This window comes from Ambystoma mexicanum, chromosome 11 (genome assembly GCF_040938575.1).
Source record: "Ambystoma mexicanum isolate Mex_15411 chromosome 11, UKY_AmexF1_1, whole genome shotgun sequence".
Lineage (NCBI taxonomy): Eukaryota > Metazoa > Chordata > Amphibia > Caudata > Ambystomatidae > Ambystoma > Ambystoma mexicanum.
In genome coordinates, this window is record NC_090934.1 from 653,239,473 (window position 1) to 653,255,573 (window position 16,101).

Sequence of the window (16,101 nt, forward strand, 5' to 3'; positions counted from 1 at the left end):
GATCTGTGCCAACCTTCCAGAAAAGCATCCGCAGACAGATGCGAGATGCACAAAAAGGCATTGCGAACCTTGGGTATTAATGGCACACTTGTGAAAGACCACCTACAGCAGGTGTGATCGGGTCACAATATGGACACTGCATAATATGGCAGGTGCCCATTACCAAGAACATACAAAAAGCACCCACAATCCGTGGGACACTTGTGTCCCCCGCACAGGTTGTGGGCACTTTTTGTATGTTCTTGTTGTATCCAACCTAGTGCCTGGGTTGTTATTCTCCCCCGCACCCTCTATAAATATTACGTTTCCACAAATATACTCAATGTAAGTATGCTCCTCACCATTTTGGCCTTTTACAGTAAGGTGTCCATTACCAGCCAATGACAACAGGCAACATCTGAACAAATTGGCCATGGAGGCCCGAAACCAGGAGTGTACTTAACTGGTGCGGTGTGTGTGCCGGGCGATATATTGAGTTTTGGAGACATACTGATATATTTTCAATATCGCTATTAGATGAGACGATATTGTTAACATCAAGAAATACACATGCATACAACTTAATTGCTTGCTGTACGAATGACCGATTTTACCTCCACCAGGCCACTTTGAACTACTTTGTCTGCGTCCATTTGGGAAAAGCATACACATTACTCTTTTATAGGCAGCCCCCCTACTTTTGTTTGTGGCCCCCTCTGTGCCTCCCTACATTTTATTCCTGGAGACGCCATTGCTGCGGTGTCCTTAGTTATCCAAAACATAGCCAACGGGCAACACAAGTGGGAGTAGCACGCCATAGGGGCAGTGATATTCTACTAACACGAGTGTCATTATGTCAGAGGCACAATATGAAAGCCCCGACCTGCAGAGCAGTGCCTTGGGTGCCAACATCTGTGTACAGAGCGGAAGCCCATGGCCTGCCCCTTCACATCAGCTGAGTATTGGTGACTTACTATCCTGAGTCTGGAGCCCCTGAGCTCAGGGCTGTACTTCTCAAACACAGCCTGCCAACTTTATAACAAAAAGTTCAAATGAGGGCTCAGCCCCATTCTTCCAAAAACGGGTCACGAGCCCACACACTCGACCTTTGAGCCAATTGCTGGGCGCGGACACGCCCAGAATAAGCATCAACATTGCGCGGATATCTGCAAAACGTGTGGCCTCCCCTTCTGCCCGCCTTCGATCCCTGCCAGGAACGCCCCCGCCTGTGCCCTGCAGACGTCTGCTACTGACGCCGGCTGCCTTGTTATTTTGGACCTAGTGTCAGCGCGAGCGCTGCCAACTCGCATAAATCCGCCGAGGCAATAAATACTGAGGCTTTTACGTGCGAACTAGACACACACTGCCTTTGCAACACAGCAGCGCACGTGCAACACAACACACAACGCTGGTCTCGCGCAGGCACAGCCCAGACACGATGATAACACGAGCCGGAGCAGCAGATCAGGGGCGTGGCGGGCGCTGCAATTACAAGCCAATCCATCCATCTATCTACCCATCTCTCTATCGATCTACGTACATATATTGCCTATCCGCTGGCGCTCTCCCTTTCTCATTCTCTTGCTCTGTGCCTTTCTTCCCGCCCCCTCTCGCTCTAATTCGTCCGTAAGGCAAAGGGGGAAGTCCTGCTGGAAGAGTGAGTTCTGATAGCTACCGCCAGGGGGCGCTGCTGTTCTTCTATGCAGGCCTCTCTCTCACACACACACACACAGCATGCACAGACACCCCTCGGGGCTTCCTCTCGGTTCGTTTCCTGTAGTGCATTCTTGATCTTTCGATGATCGAAGAGCCTCGCTCGTAAATATCTCTTCGTGTATGCCGTATCTTTCGAAAACGTCGCCCCATGATGCGCGCCGTCGAGGGAATCCCATTAATGTATACTCGAGAAGGAGAGCCGAGTCATGAGGGAGACCCCCCACCCTCCCCTCCCCAACCCTCATTCAGCTCCGGGATCTCAGCGGGGAGAGAACTGGCCTCGCTGAGAGACACTGGTCTGTGCATTGCATAACACACGAAGCTCGCTGATTGGGACCAGGTGTTCCAACCCCGCATGTCTTCCTCGGGAGTTTCATACCGAAATTATAAAAAAAAAAAACGTGAGCTTAGCTAGAGAGCACGTATTTGTTTTCCTAGCTGTGTGCTTGTGTAGTAAGAACGTGAGCGCACACACATGGCATGTGGTGTGGGGTGTGAGGGAGAGGGGAACAAGCGCTTCTCGATAGGACTGGCGAGGAAGACCCCAGAGGTCGGCAAACAAACATGACCTGCAAAAACTGCACGCAGGCCCGCTAAAAGACAACGCAATCTTAAAGTATACTGGGTAGTGCCAGAAAACGTGCAAACTCGGCCCATAGCGGCTCCCACACAAAGCCCGCAGCAGCGCACGGTGACGGGCATCACTGCTTGGCGTAAGGAGTACAGGCTGGGAGTTCACACCTTCTCCCGCCCTGGCACTGTCATCGCCTCGGGTCTGTATACGGACGGCTCGGCCCCATGTACTAAGCAGAGGAGAGGCGCGGCGCTGGAGAAGAATGGGCATGCGTTTCTTTTCCAGCTTCCTTCCCATCCCTCTTCTGAAGATTCCGCGTGTGGGTACGTGGGGATGCGCCTAGACCATGCGAAGGAAAGACATCTGGGCGCGCCTTCCTCCCAGTGCCAGGATATGGGGACTCCGAGAAGTCTGGCGGTAAAAAAGGACTCCAGGACACAGAGCTGGATTTTCCTCCCGGTCCCAAGAGTGCACGCTCCCCCAGTCAGATCAAAGCGCTGCCTTGGCTCGCCCATTCGCCCGTCTCCCCGCATCCCACCACACCCAGACGGTTCTGAGAGGGCAGCAGGAGCTGCGCAGCTGCACCTGCCCCTCATGTCACCTTTGCACTACCTGGCCCCGGCTGACCCCTCCAAACCGGTGGCACAGGGTGTTCGTGCGTGTCTGAGCTCTTCCCCCACTTCAGGTTTCGGCCATGGGCGGATGTGGTGCCCCCAATACTCTGGCTGTGCCAACGATTTTGCATTTCGGGTGGGCACCTCCTGGCCATGCTCCCTGCCCTAGCCACACAAACCTAATGTGGTACGCTGGGAAATGTGGAAATGAGAGTACTTGGTTTCCATCCCAGCATCGTCACTTGCTCGAACTGTGTGACTGTGTGCACATCATTGCCAATGGCTCTGTTCTTTTTTCTCACAATATTGGGAGAGCTTCGGGGGGGGGGGGGGGAAGCGCTCGAAATTAAATAGAAAGAATAGACAAGGCTACCCACATGCTAACACATTTCTTCTGGTGGACAGTCTCATCCGTTGCCAGCCCCGCCAACCTAACCACGTTACCGTATGTGGTTTCGTAGGTATACATGGTCACTGTGAAGCCAGGAGACCTGCAATATTGGCTCCCATGCTTGGCCAAATATGCTTTTGGGCAAATGGCGAGTTCCCTACGTTTCTAGTTCCTGTATTTGTAAAACCCAGAGTAGCCTACATGTCGCTTATATGTTATCAAAAAATACATAAACAGACCGGATAAGACCCAAAACACGCTGGACACTTCTGCAAGGCTTTAATCAAACATCTCACTACTTGCACAAGCTTTACATGCTGTGTAGTGGTACACTGGTGGCAAAAAAGCCAACAGATGTCGGTTTTAATCCTGGCTGCCCCATGGACGCCATGCGGTGTGAGCTTGGCCAAATTAATCTCAGTTCCTGTATCACATTTCCTGATTGTGGTCAATTAACAGGTGCTTAGAAGCATGCCAATTGCTGGGTTCTAATTCTGGCTTTCACATTTGGACAATCTTGGGAACATCACTTTCCCAGGCTTCACCACTAAGCTTGGAGGAACACTATCTCCGTTTGCTGAACCACATACATTCGGAATGTTGATTTTACATGGCATGGTGGCCATTTACCTGCACTAAATAACCTACATGGTGAGTTGCACTAAGTCAGAGCTGTGTAGTGGATTAGCACTGAGCTGTGGAGCCAGGGGACCAACATTCACTCACAGCACGTACCGTTGACTTATATTGTGTGATCCTGGGCAGATCACTGTGTTTTTCTCTTTCTCTCTCTCTGCGCTTCAGTGTCCTTATCTGCAACACGTGGACGTCCTTTTGAACAGGTCAGCCCCCTTGTCGTCCCATGTAGATTGGGCAATAGGTTCCTCCCAAGCCCCAGGGGGCGGATGGTACAGCCCAATGGAGGGGGTGAACGAGGAACTGGCTATTCACGATATCTCTTTTTGAGATTCTCCGGGGGTCCTACGAGTATGCAGTGTACAGAACCCCAAATGCATTCACGCTGCTTTTTCAACACCCGAAGAGGCTACACAGAGGGCCATCTCTGCCTTCGTTGAATGTTTTTTGCGCCCTGCTCAGTTCCCAAAGACTTGGGGCCGCACCTAATTATTTTGGTGAGACCTTGTGCCCATCTCGGCGGGTTCCTTACACCCCCCAACCCCCACTCATATCGATCATGACCCTTTAGGTGCCCCTGTAATAACTACCTTGATGGGCCCTTTAAATATAACGCCCCTTTCCCCAAGTCTACCACGATAGTCTGTTCATTCGCCCCCCTCACCAAAAAATATTGCCTACCTTGGTGGGTTCCTTACTCTGAGCCTATCAGGGGCGCCTTGAAGCCACTGGTACATCCTTTGGTAGGCTCTTTAGACGGACCTCCAGTGCCTTCCTTGCTGGGCTGTTTATCCGTCTCTGCTGGGCGACACTTGCTGGGGTCTTCGCCTGGACTCTCCCGTTCTTACCTTAATGGGTTCTTTACACGGGCAGTGTTGTGAGAAAAGCTGCCCTGCGGAGGTTCATGGTCCAGCCGGCCCCCGGTCTCTCCAATCTCCCGCCGGGTCTCTCTTCACGCCCGGGGCACTGCGCAGCGCGTGCTCAGGGTCTCCCGGGGGCCGACTCTGGGGGGCTTTCGGTCAGTTTGTGATTTGGGGGGTTCAGTCGCGCGCGCATTTCATCCCGTATCCAACTTCAAGGCCCTCAAAGGGGCCGGCCCCGCTCCCGTCTGCAGCAGCGGCGGGACTGCACACTACACCCCAGGAGACGTCCGGCTTGGGGTAGGGGGGCAGGAACAGCGGGAGAGAAGCGGCTGCAAATGTGTGCATTAGCTCGGAATCAGTACTCCTGAACTTCTACCCATGTCTTCTAGCGCCTCGTTTAATAAACCAAGCCAAGAATACCTTGCAACGTGTGCGCGAATTCATATGTCCAAAAAGAACACCCCTTTCGCACACACGTGAACACAACTACACGTGAGAATACATCATGCAATTTGCGATATGAAATCCACCACACCCTACTCTGCACAACACAGAACATGCGAGGATAAATATGTGTGCACAGTGTAACGATGAATACTACAGTCTATATAAAAAGTAAGACGGGGATGTGCGTGCGCGTTTTCATCGTAATACACGAGCAGTCGCTCAACACAAACTACGTTACATTTTTAAAATAATAGCTCAGTCTGCATGCCACAAAACAATACGTAAGCTGCGCATAAAGGCTTGGCTACTTTTCTCGACCTTTGAAGCTTCTAGGTGTAAAAGTTGCACGTCCATTTGCGGAGAACGAAAACATTGCCTCAAGCTGAGGAACGCCTGAACCGCGGAGGTTTCTGAACCCCTGGCAGACTGGCACACTCTCATTAGCCGTAAGAGAACCCGCCTGCGTTACAGGCGGGGATCCGGTGCGCTGAAATGCGGCTCCCTCCCTGACCTCTCCGCAGTTCGCTCATTAAGAATTCAATCAAGATAATAGGGGCATGCCTTATTAATGAAGGCTGCGGCGGATCGCCTTACTCCAGTCACTTTCGGCAGGTTCGCGGGGAGCTCGCGGACTTTTCGGGACAGACCGGGCGATAAAAGTGCACCCACCTTCTCAGGGACCACTTGCAGAAGTGAGCATCAACACAGTGGCATTGGTGGTCTGGGGGTGCTGCTTGCGGTGGGCTGGTGCTTCTCGCCCGCTCGGATGCAGCCCGCTGCGCCCCTTCTTTCCGGCAGCAGGAGATTAAATTATTGATAGTGGAAACTGCATGGCGGGGCAGGTAATGGCATCTCGCGGCGGAGCGGCTCCATCTGATCCCGGGCCGGGCGGCGAGCGGGCATGCTCACGAGTTGTCTCGTGGGTGTGCGTGCGTGTGTGTGGACGGAGCTCGCCGGCGAGCGCTCCAGAGATGTGAATGGGGACCTGTGGGTGGGAATCCACACTAGTGCTGCTCGCTGCACACTCTGACGTGCGGCCCACGTGACCTCCCGCCTCTAAATAGACACCGTGTGCTGCGTGCATTAGCAGAAGCAGCCTATCCCAGGGTGATGCAGAGCCCTCGCTGACAGTACAGCTCGCCAGCTTCGTCATCTCGGTGACTCCCCTCCACCCCCTAACTCGGGTGGGCTTTTCTTACTTATTAAAACGGAATCAGTGTCAACACGCTCCCCCTTCTCCTTGCCTCACGAACTGTGTGTCCGTGTGCCAATGTCCGTCTGTCTCCCACTGTGTGTGTGTGTGTGCGCGAGTGACAGTGTTACTGTGCATTGTCTGACGTTGCGACTATAATTGTATCCGTGTCGCCGTGTGCGCGGGTGTGAGCGTTTTGAATGTGTGCCTGGTTGTGTTTTCTTTCATATCTGTGAACGTCTTTCCTTTGTTTGTACGAGTGTGTTTGTCGGTAGGGACATGCTACTGCGTATGCACGTTTATTATTGTCAGTGTGTGCCCCTCTGTGTTGCTATACTTTACTGTGAATATTACATTACGTTGCGAATTTGAGTGTGAACGTGTACATGTGTGTGTGCGCCTGTCTCCTTCACATTTCTGTATTGATGGTACAGTGTTTTTGCGTGTGTGGGTATCTTTATGTGTACAGATCCAAGTACCTGATTGTTGCTGGTTGTGAGTTTGTGTATGTTTTTGTGTGTCTGTGCCTTTTTTGTATCTTTGAGTAAGTCTGTAGATGTGACCGAGTGTTGGTGTGTCTAGGGGGGGGGGGGGCGGCGTGCGATGTATGTTCATTTTGTTTGTGTGTGCTTTGTATTTGCGTGTGATTGTGATGCTTTAACAATACTTGGTATATGTGTCTGTGTGGATTTGGTATTGCGTTTTTGTGAGTCTGCTTGTGTCGGTGTTATTGTGTGAGGTGTGTGGCAGTTTGGATGAACGTGACAGGTGTGGTGTGTGTTTCGCAATGGGAGTCAATTAGGATAGCACCACAATGCGGTTTCGCGAGCACTGTGACGGTGCGATAAATCCCATTTTCCAGCAGATAAAAGTGTTCTCTTCCTGCACATTTTATCCGAGGTACACACATCGGTGTCCCTCTTTTCTAATGCCGTATGCGTAGACATTTCGGGGGCCGGATTAAGGCTCTGCTCGCCGCGCTGCCAGACGGGTTCACCCAGCAGAAGGGCCCCACCTGCCCGTATAATTGATCGCAGGGGATTCCCCTGGGCTGTGGCGGATCTCACCCAGCATGCACGCGTTTAAAAAGAAAAAAAAACAGCCTCTAACACAACCCCCCGGCTAACGGCGCCCAGAGAACATTTTTAAAATACCCATGGCCTCATTTTTTACAGCAATAATAGCATTTGCTCGTTCGCCGTTTTGGCGTTTAGTTGTGTGGCGAATGAGCACCACGCGCACACCACGAAACGTGCCTGGAAACGTGGTTTTGCGTTTGCCCCCGTTATGCAGCACGGGCATCCGGCGCCAAAGACGCTCGGGACAATTCTAAGCAGTTTAGTCACCTTCTGTCATATAACATGGTCGTGCCCTCCCGGACACTTTCTGGCGTCCCGGCCCCCACCCCACCCGCTGCCCCCGCGCGCAGATATGAAGGCACGAGTCACTTTGCCCACACAGAGCCGCCGGGGGAGGACACTGGCTGCCCGCGGCGTGACTAATGGACACGCACTTGGCGGGGTCGCCTCTGAAGTGTGTTTAGGAAAAGGTCCCAGCCGCGGCCGGGCACCGTGGGTGTGAGCTGAAATCCCGGGGGATGCACACGTGTATTCCGTTCAAGTGCAGTTAGAAGCCGTCGTGTACTGTGGGTGTGCGCGGGAACCCAGCGACTGCCCCCTTGGTGCGAGTCGGTTAAACGAGTGCAGCCCCACCCACCGTGCGCCGTGGGTGTGCACTGAAACACAGAGGTTTCCTTCTTGTCATGATTTAGTGTGTGATAAAGTACACTCCCGAACCGCCGTCCACTGTGGATGTGCACTGGAAACCCAGCGGCTGCCCCCTTGTCATCACTCACGCACCACATTTCCAAATCTTAAATATTTTATCAAGGAAGGCAGCCTCGAAATGGAAAGACTGCCTCTTGTTGCTACGGCTTCGCTGACTTGTAGGCTTGTCTGAGGGGAGTTTTCCCTCCCTCCATTTAATCGGATCCATTTGTACCGGATATGAAATGGCCCTACTAGGGAAGTCTGCGAGGCTGTGCTGTGGTGGGGGGTGGGTGGGGAGCAGGACGGACCCCGCGCGTCCACTCGGCTCCGAGCAGGTGGCTTGAATGCAGCCACATATATATATCTATATCTATCTATATCTATATATCTATATATATATATATATATATATATATATATATATATATATATATATATATATATATATATATATATATATATATATGTTAAGCTGCCGGAGGAGCGGTGCCGGATCCCGCGGGACCCTCCGTTCCCATGGCTCTCCGTGCACGGCGGAGGACTCGGGGCCAGGCATGAATAATGCATCGCCTGCAGGCAGCCCTAGGTGCGCAGACAGGTACCAGAAACACAGGCTCGTATTTCCAGTTCCGAAGGAGATAAACCGCACCGGCAGTCGGAGATTCTTCTGCGCCCCTCCCCTCAGAAACGGCTGGTAGCATCTTTTCACCCGACACGAGAAGGACCACGGAGACACAAGAGAGCGTGTCTCCCGCCTTTTATCCTTACTCAGTAGAGGGCCAGATGTGTTTAACATGTATATGTGTAAAACGGTGACTCCCATAATAGGGGATGATACCCCAGTACCCCTAGAACATTGCTTGGGTAGTATGTACTCTGCGTTAGCCCCCACCCATGAGATCAGAGATAGGGGCCATGTACTGGCTGCTGGATTCATCATCTCTCAATGCCTTTTCTTAAATAAAAAATTAATAAATAAACTGTCCTCTTTATTCTTTGACTACTGCCAGTTTTCATACTATTTCTTTCTGCCCTACCTTTCTAACATCCCGGAGCTGCCCTTTCTAAGGTTTTTGAACCGGTCTTCTATGACCAACTTTCCACTTATCTTGACCATAAGTCTCAGCTTTCTCCTGGTCAATCTGTTTTTGGGAAACCTCTCTCATTGTTGTTTCTAATACCTGCTCGCAGCCTGTATATCTAAACCGTTTTCTATTTTGATTTTTACTACATATCTCTCCGGCTTTTGACACCATTGATCACCACCTGCTTCTTTCTTCTCTTTCTTCTCTGCTTCTTTCTGTGTCAGTTCTTAAATGGTTTCAATCTAACCTCCCTGACAGGTAATTTTCAGTGACTTGGGCCGACACATTTGACCCAGGCCCCGGGCCGCATGAAATGCGGAACGATAGAGGGTCTGGGAGTTTAGGCGCGGGGTGGGGGTAAAACGGCGCAAAAGCGTAGGGAGGGGCGTCCGAATGGCGCCACAAGAAACAAAGGCCCAGGAAGGGCAGGAAGCAGCACCTGGGTAGGTGTGAAATATAACAACAGGAGGTCAGGGGGTAACCCGGCCGCCCCCAGGAAGGAACAAAAGGCCGGGGGGTTTAAGTAAGCCTGGAAAAGGAGAGGCGGCACAAACCAGGTAAGAGCTCACCTCTCTCGGGTAGGCTCTTGGTACCTGGAGAAGGGAAAGGAAAAACGTTTGCTCTTGCGGGCTCACGCGCTTTCGACCCTTCAATAAACGGAGCTCTTGCGGGTGAACACAGTTTATACAGCGTTCGTCGCTTGAGACTAACGCGACAACCAAGACATCACCGGAGCGAGCGAGAGGGAGAGTCGCTGCAGTTGCCAGAACCGGCAGAATTCAGACGAGAAAGATGGCGGATGGGAGAGCGAAGAGGGCCCGGGAATTCTCAGACTGGGCAAGAAAAGCAGAGAAGGAGTATGGAGCCCAATGGGTGCTGGATGTAATGCAGAAAGAAGAAAGGACGAAGGCAGCATCACCCTTACTGTTCATCGAACACAGCAGCAGTGAGGGCGAGGAAGAAGTGCCACAAGGACAGAAGAGGGGGAGAACGGAGACAGGGAGAACGGAAGAGGAGACGGATACGATGGGCAAGAAGAAGAGAAAAGATAAAAAGAAAGGTACCGTGAACAATAATGTTGGGAATAAAATAGTAAAGATGTTAAAAAATTGCGTCACGGTTTCGGGTAAATCGCCCAGAACCAACGACAGGAACAGGAGACGAAGGAAGAAGAGCAAGGAAGAATGGTTGGGTAGTTCGTCAGAGGAAACCAGCAGTGAGGATGAAGAAAGGGATCATTTAAAAGCTTGGGTAAAGTGGAAAGGAGTGGTGAGCAAGGAAAAGCAGAGTGGGGTAGGGGGGGCACGGATAGAACCCAAAGAGGCCCCGGTCCCTACTCCACAGGGGGCACCAGTTGAGCCCAAGGAAGTTCCGGTCCCGACACCGCAAGGGACACCAGTAGTCCCAGTGCCACAAGGAGCGCCAATTGTGGCGACGCTGTAAAGCACGACGGTAGGCCCAAACATAGGGACAGGGGCAACAACAATGGCAGTAACGGTAGAGAGCGGGGCACCGCTCATGACGAAGTATGGCAGGCCAGCCATAGGTAAAGATGCACAGGGCAGGTCAATGAAAGCGATGGCTTGGTACATAAATGACAAAGTAAAGGAAAAAATTTGGAGAAAGGAGTTGATCGATATATTTACGTTATTAGATTGTCAAAAAAGGGGGATGAATGTGGCAGTCGAAGACATGAAAGAGGATGAAAAGAGTTTATTCAAAAAGGGGCCAGTAGTTAGGAACTTCGATAATTGGATGTCGGCCTTTACAATTATGTCGACAATCATATTACAGAAATTCCCGGAGGATGGGGTAGCGTTAGTTGCTTACCAACAGAGGGTGCTGAAGGTCCACGCAGCGTTTGGGGGGGGACGCATGGCTAGAGTACGACCATGAGTTCCGAAAAGAGATGGACTGCTTCCCGGACATGGGTTGGGACGAAGAAAATTTCAACCTTTACATCTTTAATGTTCTGAAAGAAAAATGGGATTCCAAGGAGCGGAATACTGGTGGTCAGCAGAGAAGGCAGTACTGGCAGAGCGATTACAAGCCAGATTACAGATCTAGTAACCGAAGATACGACTCCAGTTACGACAGGTACAGAGAGCGGAGCTTTCGGAGTGGAAATTTCGGGCAACAGAGAGGATGGCAGAGCAGCCTGCCCCCAACAACACAAGGGGGGGGGAGTGGGAGCCCGGGCACGGCTCGGTCAGAACCGGGGCAATGCAGGAGCTTTGAAAAAGGGGTACCATGCAGCTGGGGTTGGAAGTGCAAATTCAGCCACAAATGCGAGAAATGCAAGGGAGACCACAGCAGTTCCAAGTGCACAAGGGCTGCAGCTCCGAGCGGCAGAAGAGACGAGACACGGAAGAACTGGAACAGGAAAGGGGCCACGCCGGTAAAGATCGAGAGAATGGAAAAGTGGCTCCGAGATTACCCCGACCAAGAAGCAGCAGAGCAGATTAGGCAAGGCTTTAGGGAGGGGTTCAACATCCCGTTCACCGGCCAAGGGGCGCAAGACATTCCCAGGAATCTGAAATCAGCAAGGGAAAACATAGAGATAGTGACCAAGAAGATCATGAAGGAAGTAGAACTTGGGAGGGTGGAGGGCCCATTCATGGCCCTACCCTTTGCAGAATTCTTGTGCTCTCCGCTAGGGCTGGTGCCAAAGAAAGAGGAAGGGGAGTACAGGTTGATACACCACCTATCCTACCCCCCGGGGGCCTCGGTGAACGACGGCATCGCGCAGAGCGAAGCAACAGTAACGTATTCAGATTTCGAAGACGCAGTGGAATTGGTCAGAAAAGCAGGGGAAGGGGCATGGATGGCGAAAGCAGACATTAAATCGGCATTTCGCCTGTTGCCAGTCAACAGTGGATCACAAAAATGGCTATGTATGCACTGGGAGGGGGAATACTTCATCGACAAGTGCCTCCCAATGGGTTGTGCCATCTCGTGCGCATATTTCGAGAGGGCGAGTTCATTCTTACAATGGGCAGTGGCACAAGAGATGAGGGAGTCCATGATGGTGCATTACCTAGATGATTTTTTATTTGTCAGCCCCAAAGGGGCAGACATGTGCAAGGCAACACTGGACAAATTCGTAGAAATAAAGAGTGAGTGGGGCATTCCTCTGGCAGATGAGAAAACGACAGGGCCAACACAGGTGATCCAGTTTCTAGGTATAGAGATCGACTCAAACAAGGGGAGGTGTCGGATCCCAGAGGACAAAGTGATGGAGCTAATCAAAACAATACGGGAGCTACGAGGAAGAAACAAGGCAACCGTGAAGGAGTTACAAGCACTGGCAGGGAAACTGAACTTCGCAGGAAGAGTCATACCGCAGGGAAAAGTGTTCCAGAGAAGGATCGAGCTGAAGACGAGAGGTGCTACCAAAGGGCACCACAGGGTCAGGCTAGGAGGAGGAATCAAGAGAGACTTAGAAGTCTGGGCTGAATTTTTGGTGAACTTCAGGGGTACAGTGATATGGCGCTCGCCAGTGAATGAGGAAGGTAGAAGAGTGTTATTCACTGACGCAGCCGGTGGTTTTGGTTTTGGAGCAATACTGGGGAGAAAATGGTGTGCACATGAGTGGCCGGAATCATGGCAGGTGGCGGAATGGACAAAGAACATAACGCTACTAGAGCTCTTCCCGATATGGGTCGCGTTATGTGCATGGGGGAAGGAGCTAAGCAATAAGGAGTTGGCGGTATGGTCGGACAACATGGCGGTAGTGCATGTGTTAAACAAGGGAAGTGCATCATGCAGTGTAGTGTTGTAATTGATGAGGGCAATCACATTGGAAAGCCTGATGTTAAATACATGCATAAGGGCGAGGCATATCGCAGGAGAGGAAAATGTGGTGGCTGATGCAATCTCTCATTTTCAGTGGGAGAGATTCAGAGAGCAGAGGCCGGACGCCGACAAAGAAAAGACGCCCACGCCACGAAAGGAATGGGTCCCGTTGAAGGCACTAGAAAGGAAAGCACGGTTGGCCTCAAGGTCGACTCAAAAGTGGTGGAAAAAGAGTGGAAAAAAGAAAGGGTCATCGACAAGCTGACCAGGAATGCCCTGACATACAAGACGGGTAAGCGGTACGCAAAGATGGTAAAAGATGTGTTGTTGGAAAGAGGTGTAAAAGTGGTGGATGAAATCTCAACGGAAAGAATCTGTGAATTCCTGGAGGGGGCATTTGCCAATGGTAAAAAGAAAAGCTGGGCAGCAACGCATCTGGCGGCGGTGGCATATACCGCAAAAGTGGCGGGCCTACCGGACCCGACTGACAGCGATAAGATAAAATATGCGATGAGGGGATGCGCAAAGCTAGAGGGGAAGAAGCCAGATAGCAGAAGGCCGGTCAATTTTGGGAAATTGATAATTTTACTGAAGTGCTACCTAATATATGCAGCAGCACATACGAAACTGCGCTGTTCAGGGCAGCATTCGCGCTAGCGTACTACGGGGCTTTCAGAATAGGGGAACTGGTGGCCAGGAATACAATGGCAGGAGACGGCCTGGCAAGGAAAGATATCAGTATGGGCGACGAAAGTATGTCAATAATGCTAAAGAAATCTAAGACAGACCAAACAGGGAGGGGGAGAGCGATAGATCTCAATTGCATCAGAGAGAAGGACCACTGTCCCAGATGCATCACCAGGGAATTTTTAGAGCTGCGACCAGAAACTGACGGGCAGCTAGTGATACATAGGGACGGCCGCGCGCTCAGCAAGTATCAGTTTCAAGCAGTATTGAAGCAGGCAGTGGCAAAGGCGGGATGGGATCCAGCCGAGTTTGGGACACACTCCTTCTGGATAGGGGCAGCAACGTCTGCGTGGGCGGGGGGCCTGGGGACGAAGGGGGTGAAACGAATTGGGGGATGGAAATCGCAATGTTTTAAGAGATACATAAGGGAGGAACTGATATAATATTTATCTCCCCCGTTTCCACAGAGGTCGGACCCTACAAATCGGCCTGGATAGTGGGGCACTCTTTTGTGACCCGGGCAGGCAGGTGGCTGGAGGAGGTAAATCAAGGATTACATTTCAGGAACACAATCACGTCATGGTGCGGCCTCCCGGGGATGCACTGGGCGGACATCCACGACAGGCTGTCGGACTTAATAGGTTACAGGGAACCCCCCGAGTACCTGGTTATACATTTAGGGGGGAACGATCTGATGAGCACGAACAGGGGCAAATTGCAAAGAGAGATCTGCGAGTCACTGCATAGCTTGGCTCACAGCTGGTGGAAAACAGAGATTTTTATGTCAGAGATAATACCTAGAAGGATCTGGCATGGGGCACAAAAGAGACATGCGATCGAGACAGCGAGGAAAAAGTTAAACAAATCAGTAGAGAAGTACTGCAAGAGTACAGGTCTACACTTCATAAGACATGGTTTACACCGGAGCAACCCGGACATGTTCCACCAAGATGGAGTGCACCTATCAAAGGTGGGGATGGAGGTTTTTTCCGACAACATTTTTAGGGCACTCCAAACAAGAGGCTGTAGGTAGGGGGCTTTTGGGGGGGACCTGAGTGGGTGCCAAGGACACCCACTCAGGTGTGGCGGCATGTGCCCAGGAACGAAGGCTCAGGGATAACAAAGACTCAGAAGGAGCCTTGAGCGGCTTCGGAACTGGACACAATGTGCCCAAAAGCATATGTATATGTAATGTTTTGTTATAATGGTTTTTCTGTAAGAAAAATAAAATGCCTACGGCCTACAAATTTTCCATACACACAAAGTTGTCTGTAACTTATTATTAGATAGGGATCTGGTAAGAGCAGCAAGGTGAACCCACACTACTCAGCGTATGACCCAGGCCCCGGGCCACATGAAATGCGGAACGATAGAGGGTCTGGGAGTTTAGGCGCGGGGTGGGGGGAAAACGGCGCGAAAGCGTAGGGAGGGGCGTCCGAATGGCGCCACAAGAAACAAAGGCCCAGGAAGGGCAGGAAGCAGCACCTGGGTAGGTGTGAAATATAACAACAGGAGGTCAGGGGGTAACCCGGCCGCCCCCAGGAAGGAACAAAAGGCCGGGGGATATAAGTAAGCCTGGAAAAGGAGAGGCGGCACAAACCAGGTAAGAGCTCACCTCTCTCGGGTAGGCTCTTGGTACCTGGAGAAGGGAAAGGAAAAACGTTGCCACCCAACCCACCCTGCAAAAAACAAACGAAAGAGGTGGGGGTGCGCAGGCAGGAGCCAGGACGCCGGGTACTCCTTCGGTACACGGTACAAGATGGTGCACAAGTGGAAGAAAGAACGCCGAGTACTCTTTCGGTACACGGTCCAAGAAAAGAAGGAATAAGCAAGAGGAAGGAACGCCGAGTACTCTTTCGTTACACGGTTCAAGAAACGTCGTAGGCGGCATGTGCCCAGGAACGAAGGCTCAGGGATAACAAAGACTCAGAAGGAGCCTTGAGCGGCTTCGGAACTGGACACAATGTGCCCAAAAGCATATGTATATGTAATGTTTTGTTATAATGGTTTTTCTGTAAGAAAAATAAAATGCCTACGGCCTACAAATTTTCCATACACACAAAGTTGTCTGTAACTTATTATTAGATAGGGATCTGGTAAGAGCAGCAAGGTGAACCCACACTGCTCAGCCTAATCTTCCACCTTTCTACTGCAATATGGTGTCCCTCAAGGGTTGGCTCTTCGCCCCTATCCTCTTCTCACTCTATACTGCTTCCATTGCTGATATTATCAATTCGTTTGGTCTTTCTTGACACTTGTATGCCAGTGATTCTCAGATCTATCTATCCTTTAGACTCTATCCATGCTAAGATTATTGCTTGTTTACTTTCTATCCATTCTTGTTAGCATCCCT

At 51.3% G+C, this 16,101-nt stretch overlaps 1 protein-coding gene across 3 annotated transcripts in view; it reads right to left on the bottom strand.

Annotated features, from left to right (window-relative positions):
• BDNF (brain derived neurotrophic factor) overlaps window positions 1-16,101 on the bottom strand; it is a 405,855-nt gene that overhangs the window by 130,898 nt on the left and 258,856 nt on the right. The window contains exon 1 of one of the 3 annotated variants that reach the window (XM_069623515.1): window positions 5,890-6,263. The exons of 1 other annotated variant lie outside the window; for it this stretch is intronic. The gene's annotated coding sequence lies outside the window, so the exon portion shown is untranslated. Of the gene's footprint in view, window positions 1-4,591; window positions 5,143-5,889; window positions 6,264-16,101 lie in introns of those variants that run through there. One more of the 3 variants, XM_069623516.1, reaches the window with a different exon arrangement.